Raw genomic sequence first — 15806 nt, 5'->3', positions numbered from 1 at the left:
TCAGCGAAAGAGACCATTAGAGGCACTGGGTCAACTACAGGGTTATGGAGCCACCTGAGACCATTAATAAACTATTCAAGATTCTAGGGCTTCATTCATTCATTCAGTGATTCTATAAACATCTAGTCACTATCATCCTTTCCTTTTCCCTGTGCCCCAAGGCATTTGGTCTTTAACACACAACATAACAAATAAATTCAGTTAATTGTCCTTGTACCCTTTTTTGTTTCTTTTGTACTCTCTCTACTGCATTTTATCTCCATTTCAATCCTTCTTCCCTCTGCCTGAAAAAAGTCACAATATAAGTCCGTCTCATGTAGCACTGCCTTAATAGTATAGTGACCTCAGAAATATTTGATATTAATTCATACATACTGTGGCAAATGTGCTGTTAACAAAATATTCTCCTTGTGGATACAATAGGATTGTACTTCCTCTTCGTTGAAATTAGGCACGACCATGTGACTACTTGGTCAATGGAATTTGAGTAAAAGTGAATATAAATTGTTATAGCCTTTTCCTTCTTCCTTGGTGACCAGAAATGTTCCCACTACTTTTTTGTTCGATTGAAGTGAGAATGATACAGAGCAAAATTCCAAGTCAAGCCATGGAAATATAGAGCAAGAAATAATCTTTGTTTTATAAAATCTCTGAGATTTTTTTTTATATTACAGCAAAATCTAACCTATTCTGACTGATACAAATATAAATACAGAAAAATATAGTGTTTTCTCACTTACAGTCAGCCAATACATATGATGAGTGCCGTTTTAAGACTTCAGCCAGTGAATATTCATATGCCATTCTGTGTTTTCTTTAATGGCACTTCCCTGCCTTGTTTTTAGCTTTGCCTTTGATTTATTTCTGGTGCAGAATTTTGACTAATTATAACAAATCAAATGTTGCAAATGGTTATTCAGGAGGTTTCACCGAAACTCCCTATCAGGCTAGATGTTAAAATGTAAACCTTCAAGGAAACGGAGAAAACAGAGGCTAAAAGTCAACATACAGGGATTGGTGAAAGATGTTTGACATGATGAAGAGCAAACTTCACTGCAACCTGGAAGATGTTGTTAATTGTATGAATAGTAGCTAGAAGAAACTATGGCCAAAGACAGACCACAGTTTGGGTGTTTGTTTTTTTATTTTTGTTTTTTTGGCCATACTGCATGACATGCAGGATCCTAGCTCCCCAACCAGGGATCAAACCTGGACCCTTGGCAGCGAGAGCAAGGAGACCTAACCACTGAACTACCAGGGAGTTCCCTCAGGCGTTTTGAAGATGGAGGATGTTAATTATCTCTTGCCACGTACAGGTTTCCTCAAACTTAGCAGGCATTCAGAAGTGGTTCTGACAAACCAAAAAATTTGTGTGACTCACTTTATTGACATATTTGCTTTATTGCTGTGGCCTGGAATCAAACCTGCAATATCTCTGAGGTTTGCCTGTATCCCATTTGCTATACAAGTTAACTCTGCTCATTATGTGAGGGATTAACATGAGCTTGTAAATACCAGGAGACAAGGGGCATTGAAGGCCATGCTGGGGATTGAGGACCTCGGTGGAAGAGCTCTTGGGAAGGTGTAACCTAGGGATTGTACCTCCAAAGGTGATTCTGCTATAATGGCCTTGCTGTTTGTAGAGATAGTGTTCCTGTTCTAGAAATACTGTCTATACCATCCCATTTGCATCTAACCAATGGAACATACTGAATAAACAAATTTCAAAAATACATTGAAAAAATTGATTGATTGAGATACCTCATGAGCTACTGTCAGCTTAAACAGTCTACCCAATATTTCATAGTATTATATTATTATCTGCATAAAATTGAAAATAATTGAAAAGATTGAACTTTTGAGATCTCAACTAAATCTTTCCTTAAGTATATTATTTTTCTATCATATAAATATCAAGATATATTAACTAAGAAAAGTTAAACTATAACTTTTCTAAAAGTAAAACTTGAAAAAAAATAAGAGGAACAATTACACTGTACAGCATTCACAGTCAGCTGCAACAGTACACTTTTGGAATAATTATTTCCTCAGATTGCAGATCGAAAATCATCATTTTGATTTTGCTCTTTTCCTTATATCTTTAAATTTAGAAATATTTCTTGATTTTCATTATAATGCCAAATTCATTATATACTTTAAGAAATTTCACCTGAATAAAAATTTTAATTTTATTACTCCATTAGAAAGACAAACATAACAGAGTATTTTTGTTAGAAAGACAAATAGAACAGTAATTTTTAGTAAAGACATTACTTCTACTCTTGCTTGAAATTGAATTGACATTTAAAATACATGTTGATTTCCTTTTTATAAAAAAGGCAAAAAAACCCCCAAAACATTAGCATGACAGTGACATGCCATAACCATCTAAACGGCACCAACATGTCTTTCTATTTCTCAACCAGAAATGTAGTTTATTGGCTGTTCTAGTTTACTGATTGGTCTCCCTTCAAAAGTTTTTTTTCTAGTTTGCTTTGTTTATAGTGTAGAATTCATTTTCCCATAGAAATAATGTTAAGCATAAGAGTGAGTCAATTAAATTAGTCCTCAGAAGCTTTCTTAACTGCAAAATTCTTCAACTGAGTATTCTCCAGCTATGGCTGAAGGATGTGCTACAGACTCTTGCAGTTTGACTGAAGGGGAAAAAGTGGTCTATCCGTTCAGTTCAGTTCAGTTCAGTCGCTCAGTCATGTCCGACTCTTTGCAACCCCATGAATTGCAGCACGCCAGGCCTCCCTGTCCATCACCAACTCCCAGAGTTCACTCAAACTCATGTCCATCGAGTCAGTGATGCCATCCAGCCATCTCATCCTCTGTCGTCCCCTTCTCCTCCTGCCCCCAATCCCTCCCAGCATCAGGGTCTTTTTCAATGAGTCAACTCTTCTCATGAGGTGGCCAAAGTATTGGAGTTTCAGCTTTAGCATCAGTCCTTCCAAAGAACACCCAGAACTGGTCTCCTTGAGAATGGACCGTTGGATCTCCTTGCAGTCCAAGGGACTCTCAAGAGCCTTCTCCAATACCACAGTTCAAAAGCATCAATTCTTCAGTGCTCAGCAGGATTCCAGCTTGTGCTTCTTCCAGCCCAGCGTTTCTCATGATGTACTCTGTATAGAAGTTAAATAAGCAGGGTGACAATATACAGCCTTGACGTATTCCTTTTCCTATATGGAACCAGTCTGTTGTTCCATGTCCAGTTCTAATTGTTACTTCTTGACCTGCATACAGGTTTCTCAAGAGGCAGGTCAGGTGATCTGGTATTCCCATCTCTTTCAGAATTTTCCACAGTTTATTGTGATCAACACAGCTTTTTCCTTTTGTTTTGCTTCCTGGTGGCTTAGATAGACCTACTTTTTTCTTCTTACTACTGTTTCCTTTGCCTGTGCTAGAGTTTATCTCCTTCTTTTTTTCACAATAGATATAGAATTTACTTCTTGAATAATAACAAAGTACAGATCATCAAAATAATAACAATAATAAAAATAAATAAATAACACTTATTGAGTGCTACTACAAATTACACGCTGGTCCAAATTTTCTGTGTGTGTTATCTTATTTAATCCTATAACAACTCTAGTTATAAAGCATTAACATTATTACCATTTTAAGGATGAGATAACTGAGAAATACAGAAGTTGAACAACCAACTTAAAATCCCAGAAGTTACTGGGATAAGAATTTAAACTTAAGAAGTTTGACTCTGAATCTTAGCTCTTGTTAACCAGGAGAAGACAGATGAATAGAGAGATAGATGGAAGATAGATGAACACACAATTTACCTCTACTAAAATTAAAAACAGATGGAAATAATACTACATCTACCTTATTTCTAAAAATTTTAGCAGCAATGGGAAAAGCCAAGCTTCAGAGGTCAGCAGTAACTTGCATAATTCATCTCCATTTCAAAAAAAGAAAACTTTTTGGAACCGAGGCAATAGCTCTGGGTAGACAAGGAAAGAAATTAATGCACTCTGACCGTGGGTTCTGGCTTGGGTGTGGAAAACACAGCGATTTGTTGGAGAGGTTGAAGAGAGCAACCCTTCCTTCTCCCTTCACTGTGGGACCACCTGGTCCCCACAGAACTTACCCTGAAGCGGCCCTCAATCATCACTGGAGAGTGTGCAAAGCAGGCTTTGGGGTTCTAAGTTTGTACGTGGAGAAGGAACCAAGGGTAGGATACACTTAGGTTGGCAATGTGAGCAGCAAAGTTTAAGAAGCTAGCAAAATACCATGAGGCACATACTTCCTTCTGTCCTTTTAAAAAAATATTGACAACATGTATAAAGTGAAATTTGTAGGTATAATGTTTTAACTCAGTGAAAAGTCACTTAATCCTAATGTGTTACTGCCTTCCTTTAATCCATTGCCAATAGCTGGGAACAGAATCAAAGCACAGACAATGCTCGAGAAAGTCACAAATAGCTAGGAGAGTAAGTTGTTCTCATTCTGAGAAATTAGAAATCCTTCTCCACTGTGCATTCTTACATCCTTGCCAGGAAACGGATACATTTCCCCACTAGGAACTGAACAGGGTCACCTTGGCCCAGGCTGTCAGGATTTAAAACAGTAACAGACGCTTGTCTACAGCAAGATGACAATATTGCTATTAAAGATTTCTAACATTTCTTTCAAAAGAAAAGACACAGTAACATGTGGAGATTTAATGAACATTTCACAAATAAGAGGTGGCAATTTGGTTTGTTAGTGCCAGCTAAATACCTTTGTTAAAAGAAAAAATTAATGAGTGAGCAAATAAATGGTTGGATGGCATCACTGATTCAAGGGACATGAATTTGGGTGAACTCTGGGAGATGGTGAGGGACAGGGAGGCCTGGTGTGCTGTAGTCCATGGGGTCGCAAAGAATAGGACATGTTTTAGCGACTCAACAACAACAACAAATAAACAATCATTTCAACAGTCAAGTAGTTACTTTGACATCTTCTAGCTAGACAGAAGTGCAGTAGTACAATTGGAATAAAGCCCAGATGGCAGTCTGCCGGGCACAGATAGGGCCTGGACATGTGCGCCTAGAAGGAGGTGCTGCTGTTGGCCATTGAGAGGGAAGGGAGACATCTATAATGAAGGTGAAAGCTTTTATACGGAAAGACACTGCAATGAGAGTCTAGAATTTGGGAGATTCTGTGCTCCTTCTGAAACGAATAGTTTCGTGACCTTGGGAAAATTATTTTTCTTCCTTGGGTCTGGTTTCCTCTACAAACTTAGGGAGTTGAAAAAATATCAACAACAGAGGGCCTCCAATGCCTGGAATATTTACTATTTGGTTCTTTCCAGAAAAAAATTGCCAACCTGTAATATAAAAGATCCTATAGGATTAGTGATCCTTAGAACACACGTAAGGAAATAATAGGCTAGTTCTTCCCCCTTCTATCATTTTATTCATGTACTAAATGAACATATACTGAGCACTCATTTGTCTTAGGTGCTGTCCTAGGCCCTGGGACATAAAAATATGAATCAGTCATAGTCTCTCTGAATATTCATCGGAAGGACTGATGTTGAAGCTGAAACTCCAATACTTTGGCCACCTGATGCGAAGAACTGACTCATTGGAAAAGACCCTGATGCTGGGAAAGATTGAAGGCAGGAGGAGAAGAGGATGACAGAGGATGAGATGGTTGGATGGCATCACCGACTCGATGGACATGAGTCTGAGCAAGCTCTAGGAGTTGGTATGGACAGGGAAGGCTGGGCTGCTGCAGTCCATGGGGTCATAAAGAGTTGACATGATTGAGCGACTAAACTGAACTGAATAGTCTTTCTGCCCTCAAACCACATACAGTCTTTTAGAAAGAAACATAAAAAATAAGTGCAAAACAGTGCTTTAGGCAATATGATGATGGCTTGGGTAGGATGCAGGGTGTGAAGAAGATGCCTTTTGGTGTGAGTGTTTAGCCCATGCCCTTCTGAGAACTATCCACATCAGGCATTGTGTTAGGAGTTGTGGCTGTAAAGACAAGCACAACAGACATGGTCCCAGCCTTTTGTTGTTGTTTAGTCACTCAGTCATGTCTGAGTCTTTTGTAACTCTGTGGACTATAGCCCGACAGGTTCCTCTGTCCTTGGGATTCTCCAGGCAAGAATACTGGAGTAGGTTGCCATTTCCTTTTCCAGGCCATCTTCCAGACACAGGGATCAAACTAGTGTCTCCTGCATTGGCAGGCGGATTCCTTAGCACTGAGCCACCAGGAAGTCATGTGGTCCCAGCCTTTATGGAGCTTAAAATCTAATGAGGGAGACGTGTATGCTTATAATTACAATAAAATGTCACAAACCTCTATGGCAGAAAAATATCAATGACTGATTTCTGACAAAACACATAGGAAAGGTCGTATTCAGACTGTGAGGGTCAGGGATGTTTTCAGGACTAGGGTCCATTGAAATTAGAAATTTGAGGATTAGCAGGAATGAACAGAACACAGATGGCAGGGTGCCAGGGCATGGGGCATGGAAGAAGGATTCAAGGTGGAAGGAATAGCATGTGTAGACACTCTGAATTTTGTCCCTTCTGCTGGGAAGACACTTAGGCTGGTAACTTCTCCCTGCAAGAAACATGAGCTTTTGCACAAGCCCATTCATTACATCAAAAACCCACAGTTTGATTTTGAACATGTTGACTTTAAATTGTCTGTGGACAACTCATTTGGTCAAGAAGATAGTTATTTGGCGGTGAAACTGAAGACTGGCCTGGACTGGAGAAGAGATTTGAGAACAGCCAAGAAGAGGTGGCAATACACAGAAGAACTGTACAAAAAAGATCTTCACAACCCAGATAATCACGATGATGTGATCACTCACCTAGAGCCAGACATCCTGGAAAGTGAAGTCAGGTGGGCCGTAGGAAGCATCACTATGAACAAAGCTAGTGGAGATGCTGGAATTCCAGTTGAGCTATTTCAAATCCTGAAAGATGATGCTGTGAAAGTGCTGCACTCAATATGCCAGCAAACTTGGAAAACTCAGCAGTGGCCACAGGACTGGAAAAGGTCATTTTCATTCCAATCCCAAAGAAAGGCAATGCCAAAGACTGCTCACACTACCGCACAATTGCACTCATCTCACATGCTAGTAAAGTAATGCTCAAAATTCTCCAAGCCAGGCTTCAGCAATACGTGAACCATGAACTTCCAGATGTTCAAGCTGGATTTAGAAAAGGCAGAGGAATCAGAGATCAAATTGCCAACATCTGCTGGATCATGGAAAAAGCAAGAGAGTTCCAGAAAAACATCTATTTCTGCTTTATTGACTATACCAAAGCCTTTGACTGTGTGGATCACAATAAACTGTGGAAAATTCTGAAAGAGATGGGAATACCAGACCACCTGACCTGCCTCTTGAGAAACCTATACGCAGGTCAGGAAGCAACAATTAGAACTGGACATGGAACAACAGACTGGTTCCAAATAGGAAAAGGAGTACGTCAAGGCTGTATATTGTCACCCTGCTTATTTAACTTATATGCAGAGTACATCATGAGAAACGCTAGGCTGGAAGACACACAAGCCGGAATCAAGATTGCCAGGAGAAACATCAATAACCTCAGCTATGCAGATGACACCACCCTTATGGCAGAAAGTGAAGAAGAACTAAAAAGCCTCTTGATGAAAGTAAAAGAGGAGAGTGAAAATTTGGCTTAAAGCTCAACATTCAGAAAACGAAGATCATGGCATCCAGTCCCATCACTTCATGGGAAATAGATGGCGAAACAGTGGAAACAGTGTCAGGCTTTATTTTCCTGGGCTCCAAAATCACTGCAGATGGTGATTTCAGCCATGAAATTAAACGACACTTATTCCTTGGAAAGAAAGTTACGACCAACCTAGATAGCATATTGAAAAGCAGAGACATTACTTTGCCAACAAAGGTCCGTCTAGTCAAGGCTATGGTTTTTCCAGTGGTCATGTATGGATGTGAGAGTTGGACTGTGAAGAAAGCTGAGCACCGAAGAATTGATGCTTTTGAACTGTGGTGTTGGAGAAGACTCTTGTGAGTCCCTTGGACTGTAAGGAGATCCAACCAGTCCATCCTAAAGGAGACCAGTCCTGGGTGTTCATTGGAAGGACTGATGCTGAGGCTGAAACTCCAGTACTTTGGCCACCTCATGCAAAGAGTTGACTTTTGGAAAAGACCGTGATGTTGGGAGGGATTGGAAGTAGGAGGAGAAGAGGACGACAGAGGATGAGATGTCTGGATGGCATCACGGACTCAATGCACATGAGTTTGAGTGAACTCCGGGAGTTGGTGATGGACAGGGAGGCCTGGTGTGCTGCAATTCATGGGGTTGCAAAGAGTCGGACACGACTGAGCACCTGAACTGAACTGAACTGAATGTAGATCATGAGTAAAAGTCTAAAAATGCATGAAACTGCATGGGTAGTGAATGTAGAGTGAAAACAAAAAAACAGAGAAACAGACCCAGGACATAGGCACAAGAGAAAATTAATGGAGAAAAGGAAATGGGGAAGATTGTTTCGATGTGAAGGAAAATCAAGAGAGTGCACCAACACAGGCACCAAGCTAAGCAAAAGTTCAGTGAAGAGGGTCGGTCCACTGTGTCAGAGGCTGCTAAGCTGGTCACGGGAGAGGCTGCCTCAAGGTGTCCCCTGGATTTAGCAGAAAGGAAGTTTGAGTCACCTTGATGAGAATAATTTTGAGGATTTGTGGGAACAAAAGCCAGATGACAATCATTACAGTCAGCAGCAGGGAGATGAGAGCAGAAGCCACAACAAGTTCATGTGCCACCTGGGTAAATGATGGAGCAAAGGTGGGCACATTTTCAACCTCAGGATGAATTCAGGGAACAGAATTGTTAAAAGGTTATCATTGTTTGATTCAAAATGAAGGTAACTTCATCGAATTCCATAGAAAATAATATGAATTCCTATCATTTAGGCTATCCACTTTATTGAACAAAAAATTGCCAATGAGAAAATTGAACCATTTCTTTTAGTCATTAAATGATTACACTCTAGGCATATTTGCTAACAAACGACACAGAGGCAATTCTCTAATCTTGTAATCTTTCCATTTGCATAGCACTTCAAAGTTCAAAAATATTTGTTCATTCTCAAAATCACAGACCCCAGGAAAGCCTTCTCATTACTATTTTCTTACACATGAGGAATCTGAAATCCAGAGGGTTTGAAGTGGCCTTTCCTAGGTCACTCAGCACCTCCCAGTGGTATGGCTAGAATCATTCATTCATGTCAACGAAACTGTGTACCAGGCCTTGTGACAAGTACTAGTTATGGAGATGAATGGGATGCCCCTCATCACCACCAGTTCTCCCCAAACCATGGCCATAGGACATCCTCTAGGAACGTACTAGGCAGAGTAATACATGGAAGGTGGGGTTGAACCCATGTAAATAGGGGCCACCCTAATGTCTTGTTTCAGAGCACACTGATTCTTCCGCCAAGGGCTGGATTAGATGATTCTCACATTCAAAGATTATAGCTTGCTGCAGAACTTAGCCCAAACCTATATACTGCCATCTTTTGGTAGCTCATTACTTGGTGTGGCATAAGAAACAAGAGGTTCAAGACAGAACCTAGAAGCAGCTAGAGAAAAAACAGCCCATGCAGAACACTAAGATCATCTTTACCATTTTCTAGTTTTCACATACATGTGCTAATATATGATATTTTTCTCTTTCTGACTTAACTTCACCCTGTATAACACTCTCAAGGTTCATTTACATCTCTTTGACTCAATTTCATTCTTTTCTATGGCTGAGTAATATTCCAAAAATTAGAGACAAATATATGGACACCAAGCGGGGAGGGAGGAATTGGGAAATCAAGTTTGACATATATACACTGATATATATACAATATAGATAATTAATGAGAACCTACTGTATAGCACAGGGAAATCTACCTAATGCTTGGTGACTTGAATGGGGAGGAAGTCCAAAAGGAAGGGGATACATGTCTATGTATGATGATTCATTTTGCTGTACAGTTAGAAACTAACACAGCAATACAAAGCAACTATACGCCAATAAAAATTAATTTAAAAAGAAAAAAGGAGACTAAGAAACTGCTAGAACTTTAGGAAGAAAATCAGGAAACACTGGGATCAGATTCTCTTGGAGGGGAGGTTGGTTCTAGGAGGGAAATTCACACTGTTAAATGTCACAAAGAACTTAAATAAGATGAAGTTTGAAACAAGTCCATTGGATTTTGCCAGTAAGAGGTCATTGATGACCTTGGCAAAGTAATCTTCATTGGCTAAAGATAGTTGTACAAGTTGTTGACTGAACCAGGATGTCAGCCTTCATTCTGCTCATGAAATCATCCCCCAGAGGAGCAGATGCCTTTTTTCCTAATTGGGACAAAGGCACCAAATGTGCTTGTGAAGAAACTGGTGGTTTCAGTGGAGTGGAGGAGGCAAAACCCTACTACAGTGAGGTGAAGACTAAATAAGAGGAGAGAAAACGGGTACATTCTAGGGCCCAAACTCAGTATTCCTACTCGGCAACTTTAAGCTGCAGGACAGGGAGGCCTGTTGTGCTGCAGTCCATGGGATCTCAAAGAGCCAGACACGACTGAGTGACTGAACAACACCAACAACTTTAAGTTGCCAAAAAGACTTTTTCACCATGGAGGGAAGAGGTGAATCAGAGGAGAGATGTCAGAAGGAAAAATGGAAAGAGGAGGGGAGAAGGAAATGCTGTGGAATATGGATTGTGACTTTATTGCTAATAAAACCTTGCTGTTTATTCTGGTCATTCTTATTTCTGTAGAGTTCCACAATTTAGAAAATTGTTGCATATTTCATTTGATCCTTAAAGTAATGCAGCATTCCTGTCCTTCTTTCATACCTGAGGAAACTAAATATTCAGAAAGTTCAATTTTAAGTATACTGTAAAGGACCAAGGATGGATCTTGCCTGCAATTTCAGGTGCCCGTCTTAGCACTGTAACTGAGGTGCAAGCTGTATCACATCACTGAGCCTGTTTGCACAGTTGTTAAGTGGAATACATAGTGTCTACCCTATAGAGATGTGAGATGAGACATACAAACACCTAGGATAGAGCAGAGCACAGACAATCAACATCCATAAACTCCCTTTTCCCCCTCTTCTCCACCTAGAACTCATATTCAGGTTATCTGACTCCAGGTCAATAAAGTACAAGGCTACTATGGTTATTTACTCATTTGTTCATATTTAAATCTATATAAGTTTTGGTTAATGATTATTCAAGAGACTTACTTTGTAGAAATTAAGTTCCTCTGTTTTTCATACAGAATCCCTCCAATTATGTTATTAGAACTTTGAAATACTTCTTTAAAATTACCAACCTTGCTTCCTGCAGGCATACGGAGAGGGCTAATAGAGTTTTGTGGTTTTCAGGAAATGGAAAAAGCAGAATGTATTGCCTTTGTGTTAAACTACAGTATTATTAAGATGTAAGAATTGTTTCAGATTTTATGGCTAATATTTTATTGTGCATCACATGCAATTCTGCTTGTATGATTAGAGGATATAAAGATTGAGAACAGACTCAGGAAAAAAATCACCATGCGTATAATCTAAGAAATTGTCATTATAATTCAAAAATCCTTTGCAAAAGTAGTTAAGTATGAGTTTAACTTAGGATATAAATAGCATGTAACTCTATATAACATATATATCCATACATACACACATATATGCTGATATTGTGGTGTCTTAAGCAACAGTGGTTGCTTATGGAGATATATTCTGGTCCATTTGCAAGTTGATACTAGCATTGCATCTCCAAAAAGAGAGTAAATGCAATGGGAATACTTTTTCATATTTTTAATACTGTGGTGCTGCTGACATCATTATCCACCGGTCACGATAATCTCAAAATGCACACAGTACTTGTATGATATGCATAATGCAGAAAGTGTTCAAAGATGGGGTTTGGGCATTTATTATCAGATTATTGTACTCCACATTTGCTTTAAAGAGTCTAGTCTTGCAAACAATAGGTAGTCTTCTCCCAGTATCATTCCACACCATGTGTAGGATGCTGCTACGGAGTTCTCTCTGAACATCTGAGTCTATGCAAAAATCCATTTGCTGCTAACCAATAAAACAAAAAAGGAACCTTGCAAACAGCTGGTTTATATAGGTTTTTCAAAAAGCTTATGTTCTGATCCATTGTACATATGGAATTTGTATTAGGTTTGGGGAAAGAAAAATGGAAGTTACTACAGCTGTGAGTTAAGAAGTTCACTCCCGGAAAATAAATAATATCTCTTTTCCTAGAAGATAGCAACAAAATATGTTCTTGGTGTAGATGTGTTTCTCGATTTTGTGTTACTGGCTATGAAATACATGTGTCTAGAAGAGCAATAGCATCTAATATGAAATTATTAACTGTTTCATCACTCTTAATATGGGAACTTCCCTACTCATAATGTGCTAGTTTATAAAGATAATTGACTATAGTAGAACTCATCAAGGTAGTAAAAATCTTTTTACATTTGCAGAAAATCTTTGTGTGTGTGTGTGTGTGTGTGTATACATGAGTTTATATAGTTCATAAACTGCGAAGTCAGTCTTGTTTGGGGGAAAAAAGAATATTGTAGTTTAATATACAATAAATTTTCAGAAAGAGTCTTGATAACTAACATATTCTGCTATCTTATGGTTAAAATCATATTTCAGAAAATGTGTTTATTTGGGTTTTATCCTTACTCCTTAAATCCACTTTGACCTCTATCACATCACCGCTTAGCCACTGTTAACAGGTGTTGTGGTTGAACAGTTCCTATTTTCCCTGTTAAAATTTTCCAACTCTTTCCCTTTTACTAAAAATTGCAATATCATTTTAAAATATATGGTTTAATACAAGAATGGGACCACAATACGATTCCTATTGATTTCCTTTGTCATTAGGAGATAATAGGGATCCATAATTTTTTGCTAACTTCACTTTAATTCAAAGCCCAACACCAGCGTCTCTGTGTTTAATAGGCTGCTAAAGAATATTCTTGTATAAACTTTACATTTATTATTGAGAATCAAAACTTCACCAAAAATAATTTACTGATTTTTCTAACATTATGATTACATGATAAAACCATAACCCAGAATGGAAAAAATCCAGTCCAGTCTCTTTTAGTAAACTAGAACTAAACTAGAATTTAATGATTAATTCAATATTATCTCAAGCTACGTCAAATGACAAAAGACACTTTTCATAACTTATGTAACCCTTCATTCCAATGAGTGCATTTATTAATGAAAACAGAATAGATGCACCTCCCTTAATAATTCTTTCTTTACTTGGTATCCTTATTTGAAAAAAGAAGACAAAAGAATAAAAATTAATATGCTGACATTATTAATAATGCCCCCAAATAAAAATTCCAGATCTCAAATTTGGAGACTGGGTAAGTTAGAGTATACCCATATAATGGAATAGCATGCAGCTGTGTTAGAGGATATTGTAGAAGAGTATTTATTGTTGTGGGAAATTGGTTATGGCACAATCGATAAGAAAAGTAAAATCGGAATATATAGTATGGCTTAGTGGTAACGACATACCAAGATCTTAGCAGGAATTATATCTGAGTAGGAAGACTGATGGAGAAGGCAATGGCACCCCACTCCAGTACTCTTGCCTGGAAAATCCCACGGACAGAGGAGACTGGTGGGCTGCAGTCCATGGGGTCGCTGGGAGTCAGACACGACTGAGTGACTTCACTTTCACTTTTCACTTTCATGCATTGGAGAAGGAAATGGCAACCCACTCCAGTGTTCTTGCCTGGAGAATCCCAGGGACGGGGGAGCCTGGTGGGCTGCAGTCTATAGGGTTGCTCAGAGTCGGATATGACTGAAGTGACTTAGCAGTAGCAGCAGCAGGAAGACTGATGTTGACTTTTAAAATTTCATCTCTCCTTTCTATTTTTCTGCATTTTAAAAGTTATCTGCATTGGCTGTTCAGTATTTTTGAAATTGAGAGACAGTTATTAAGATCGCCTCATTAAAGGGAAGAGGGCTAAGTGAGTACAGAGGCAACAGCCAATACTTTGTCAGTTGACATGATACTTGGTTCATGCTCATCCACCCTCTTCTGCCACCAAGCTCCCTTGGGGAAAAGTGAGAAAAGAGGACAGGCTATGAGCCTATCTCTGAAACACTCTCAGGTTTGATTAAGATTGCTCAACCTAGTGTAAGAAATATCTTTTCTGATTATCATTATTTAGTTTTTTCCCCAAACATTGGACTTAAATATCCTTTTTCACTATTAAACATATACCAATCAAAACTGCTAAGTGACTATCAGGTATACAATAGTGCTTTTGCAGAACATATATAAAAACCACTAGAACATATATAAAAACCACTATCTTCATTTTAAAGTCATGCTTTGTAAAGTATTTTTCTAAGGCAAAAAGCACTTTCAAATTATTTTGCAAACTAAGAGGAAAAGATCATCTCTGTTAACCTTTACCTTTACTCAATATTGATATTAAATCATTTGGCACATTTGTCATTCCCCCTGCATTTGGCATTTTATGCACAATGTTAATACCAATTCTATCTGGTCATCTGCCACAAGGAAATCAGGTGTCAACAGTTACCTCTGTGTTCCTAAAATAAATAAAGACATATACTTTTGGTTCAAAAAAACTACGAAAAAGTGACAAATTCTTATAGCATGTTTAAAACACATTTTTTAACTTAAGGATCCTAAACTTACAGTATAATTTTGTTATGTATACAAGTTCTTCCATAGTTAGGTGGGCCAGAGAACAAAGAGAGGTTTGGAACTTAGTATGCCCTTCAAGAACTAATATTATTAAAATGGCCATACTATCCAAATGCAATCCCTATCAAGTCACCCATGACATTTTTCACAGAAGTAGAACAAATAATCCTAAAATTTATATAGAATCATAAAGGATCTAGAATTGCCAAAGCAACCCTGAGGTAAAAGATAAAGCAGGAGGCATAACCCTCCAAGACTTCAGACAATACTACAAAGCTACAGTAATCAAAACATTGTGATATTGGCACAAAAACAGACATATGTATCAACGGAACAGAACAAAGAGTCCAGAAATAAGCCCACATCTACAGTCAATTCATCTTTAACAAAAGAGGCAAGGATATAAAATGGAGAAAAAACAGTCTCTTTGGCATGGTGTTGGGCAAGTTGAACAGCAACATGTAAAACAATGAAGTTAGAACACTCCCTCTGACCATACACAAAAATAAGCTCAAAATGCCTTAAAGACTTAAATATCAGACATTACACCATAAAATTCTTAGAAGATAACATGGGCAAAACATTCTCTGACATAAATCATACCAATGTTTCCTTAGGTCAGTCTCCTAAAGCAATAGAAATAAAAGCAAAAATAAACAAATGGGACCTAATCAAACTTAGAAGCTTTTTCACAGCAAAGGAAACCATAAACAAAATGGAAAGACAATCTACCAACTGGGACAGAATATTTGCAAATGATGTAATCAACAAGGGCTTAATTTCTAAAATATACAAACAGCTCATACAACTCAATTACAATAAAAAACAACTTAATCAAGAAATGGGCATAAGGTCTAAACAGACATTTCTTCAAAGAAGACACACAGATGGCCAAAAACCACATGAAAAGATGCTTAGTATGGCTAATTATTAGAGAAATGCAAGTCAAAACTATAATGAGGTACCATACCAGTTAGACTGGCCACCATTAAAAAATCTACAAATAACAAATACTGGAGAGGGTATGGAGAAAGGTGAACCTTCCAGCACTGTTGGTGAGAATGTAATTTGGTG

Source organism: Bos indicus x Bos taurus, chromosome 7 (genome assembly GCF_003369695.1).
Source record: "Bos indicus x Bos taurus breed Angus x Brahman F1 hybrid chromosome 7, Bos_hybrid_MaternalHap_v2.0, whole genome shotgun sequence".
In the NCBI taxonomy this organism is placed as follows: domain Eukaryota; kingdom Metazoa; phylum Chordata; class Mammalia; order Artiodactyla; family Bovidae; genus Bos; species Bos indicus x Bos taurus.
The sequence above is the reverse complement of the archived record's forward strand: the minus strand, read 5'-3'. Positions refer to the sequence as shown.